This window comes from Chrysochloris asiatica, unplaced genomic scaffold, assembly GCF_000296735.1.
Source record: "Chrysochloris asiatica unplaced genomic scaffold, ChrAsi1.0 scaffold00107, whole genome shotgun sequence".
Classification (NCBI taxonomy): domain Eukaryota; kingdom Metazoa; phylum Chordata; class Mammalia; order Afrosoricida; family Chrysochloridae; genus Chrysochloris; species Chrysochloris asiatica.
The window spans coordinates 5,649,383-5,653,245 of record NW_006408625.1 but is presented as its reverse complement, the minus strand read 5'-3'; positions in this window follow the sequence as shown (position 1 = coordinate 5,653,245).

The following is a 3,863-nucleotide window of genomic DNA, read 5'->3' as shown; positions in this document are numbered from 1 at the left end:
ACTGGGCAATTCAAGGACCATGTACTCTCAGGAGCACCTCTGCAGGAACGTCTTGGGGCCTGCTGCCAGACACTGAAGTCAAGGGAAAAATCTTGCAGAAAAAAAACAAACATGGGGGTGGATGAAGGGGGGAAAGCAAGAACAAACTTCTCTGCACTTTCTCGCACAGTGTATTTAGTCTATTTATCATTGTTTAATGACATTATTTTTGCAGTTAGTGGTCTTCCTCATTGCCATGGCATATCTTTCCAACTCAGTGCATCTGCTGCTTTTTGTGTTCTTGATTTGATCACCATGTGAATTTTTAACAAACAACTTCAAGTTAGTACAGAGGCAAAAATCTTTATTGATTTTCTTCCTTAACTAGAATTTATCTGATGAGGGGAGGAATTACTTTGTAATTCTTCATTCACTATTAAACATGCAAAACCATACTTGTTTGTGGAATAAAAAGAGAAAGCTGTGTTTGAGGATCCCGAGCTTTTAGCAAGAAATCAAGATAGAGGAATGGATTAAAAGTAACAAGGACTTGCTCCCCTCCATCTGTATAATAATCCACTTACATGGTTATAGAAATGCAGAGTGTAGGGCATTTTGACTTTTATGATGCTTGAGACACGAAGAAACCACAATTAGATACTTTGGAAAGCATAGGCCCAGTGGTACTTTGTTCCACACTTTGTAGACAGTGAGTGATTTATTATTTCATACAATACATGTGCACACATCCTGAGTAAATTCACATTTGAGCAGATCATTTTATTATTTTTTTTCTAATACATCTGCAAGCCAAGATTTGCCCCCAAGAGCATCAAAGGGAAGGAAGCTGGACTCAATCCATTTGTGGTATTGCACTTTTTCATCTCGTGGCTCATTCTGATGAGATTTGGAGGTCGTATGCAATGTCTAGGCTTTTGAATAAGATTAAAAAAAAAAAATAGATTCCCCCTCCCCTGCCTTAATGTTTATTATTTTATGGAGCTTAGAAAATAGTCATGCATTTTTCCCAGAGGCTTTAAATATTTGATATATTTTTCTTCCTCTCTATTTTTAAAACTTTTTTATTATTATTTGGGTGGAAGTTTACAGAGCAAATTGGTTTTCCATTTAATAGTTCAGACACATTTTGTTTTGTGACATTGATTGCAAACCCCACTATGTAACAACATTCATCCAGCTTCCTCCCTGTTTTCATTTCCATTTGTCCTTCTTTTCTATCCCTTTCTGCCTTTTGAACTTTATTTCTGGGTAAATACTGCCTTTTTGGTTTCATATTGTTGATTGTTCTACAAAGTACATACCTCTCTGGAGTTATTGTTCATCTTATAGGTCTATCATTTTGCAGAAAGTTGAGCCACCAGGATGATTTCAGTTCCAAGCCTGATGGTATCTAAGGGGGCTTCACAAATCTCTATTTGACCAGTAAGCCTGATTTTTTGGATGATTTTGAGTGTTGTTCCATAGTTTTCTCTCACTGTATCCAGGACCTCCTATTGTGCTCCCTTTCGGAGTGGTCAGCAGTGGTCAGCCAAGCAACATCTAGTTCTGGTCTCAGTATCATGGAGGCTGGGAGTCATGTGGTCCATTGGTCTTTTGGATGAATTGTCTTTGTTCATCTTTGATTTTCTTCACTTTTCTTTGCTCTGGATGGGGACACCAATAGTTACACATTCAATGGTTGCTCACAACCTTTTAAGATTGTCATTACTCACTAAAATTAAGATATAGTACATTGCCTTTTTGGATTATGTTATGCCAATTGACTTAGTTTTCCCCTCGAGAATATGTTCATAAGCTCTCAGGCCCAGAGAGACATTTGATCTTGAAATTTTAAAGAAAAATTATTGTGGTAAAATATACACACCAAATTTTGACATTTTAATAATTTGTAAGTGTATAAAACTTTTTAATCACCCCAAATAGAAGCCCGGAACCTTTTAAGCAATAACTCCATATTTCCCCAACCCCAGGTAACTACTAATAAATGTTTATCGCCATGCCCTTGCCTATTCTAAAGATTTTATAGATTTGGGATCATGCAATATTTGTCTCATGTCTGAGTCATTTCATTGAGCAGAATCTTTTCAAGGTTCATTTTTTTTTCAAGGTTCATTTATGTCGTAGCATGGATCACAACTTCATTTATTTTCTATCTTTATTTTTAATAGATAACGTATACAATATTGGAAAAGTCTCTATAAAATTAAAAAAATATCTATGATGAACAATAAGTTCCTATCCTACCCCTCTCTTCTGTTATCAGTGACTTTTCTTTCCTATCAAAGATGATTGTTGTTGTTGTTAGGTGCCATCGAGTTGGTTCTGACTTATAGCAACCCTGTATAGGGTTTCCAAGGAATAACTGGTGAGTTTGAACTGTTGACTTTGCAACTCATCTCAATCCTTCTATGGTGCCACACCAGGACTCCATCAGAGATGATTTTACATAAGCAAACCTGTGTGTGTGTTAATTTATGTGCCCAGATATACAGTAGGCGAAGGAACAAAAATGATGGCATCACACAAACTGCTGCCTATACCTTTCATTGTTTACCTAAATAATGATCAAAATGGAAGTATTCAATAAATGAGCCCAACTAGGAAATTCTCTTCTGAACTTACTCTTCTCCACCACTGCTGCCAGATGCCATGGAGCCGAGTCTCACACAGAGTGACCCCATATGTGCCAGAGAAGAATTATGTGTCATAGGGTTTTCAATGGCTGAGTTTTTGGAAATAGATTGCCAGACCTTTCTTCTGAGGCACCTCTGGGTGGATTCAAAAGACTTCTATCTTTCAATTAGTAGCAGAACATATTAACTGTTTTTATCACCCCGGAAATCCAACCGCACTACTAGCAGCAGTGAATAGGAACCTGGCTTGCTCTGCATGCTACATATTCCAATGGCTGAAGCAAAATATCTCTTATGTATTTATTTCTCTTCAGCTTCCTTCTGTTATTAAAGTCCATGACTTGCATTTATTCAAAGTCTCTCATCTTCCCTTCTTTTTCTCCTATGATGATTTTACTTCTCTCTCCCTCTTTTAGTTTGATCTCCTGAGAGCTATTCTCTCTCCTTTAATATGTTCTCATTTCTTTTTGGTAATTTTTCTTCTCCCTAAAGAATTAGTCAGGCTTTGCATGAGGCAGCTCCATCATGTCCATGATTGACACAAGATGTTTAGGGTTGTTTTTTTTTTTTTTGGCAATTAAATGTTTTCTTTTTCTGCTTGGAGATGATTCTATTTCTGGTTATGTATCACCCAGCTTTGACATCATCCTGACCCCCTTATGCCAGTAATGAGCAATGGTGTGTGTGTGTGTGTGTGTGTATGTGTGTGTGTGAGAGAAAGAGAAAAAAAGAGAGACAGAGGAGAGAGAAGCAAAATCATCATGAGAGAAAAAAGAAAAGATGAGCGACTCTAAATAAGCACGCGACATGGACATTAATAACAGGAAGTGACGTTCTGGAGGAAGGCCTAGTGGCCAGAGAAGGTCTTTCTGTCAGGCTGTGAGGAAGGAGACCTCTGTTGTCTCTCTGTCCTTGCCTAGAGCTTAGATTTAGACAACAGTCACAAATGCTATCTTTGTGGACCCTGGGTTGAGAGCTATCCAGACAACTGGAGGGGAAGTTGGCTGGTAGACCAGGGTCAGGTGAGAAGCAGGACCTTGGGCAGAGGGATCTTCAATAGAGAAGGCAGGCAGGTTCTTTTGCTGCTCTAGAGGGTCCCTGCTTTGGAAGTTAAGAGGTGCTACGGGGAGAGTCGGGAGGTAGATGGAAGCTTCTTCCTTTTCACAGGCTTTGCTGGAAGAGAAATGAAGGTTCTAACAAAAGTGTCTGGCGCATCATCAAGTTTGTCCT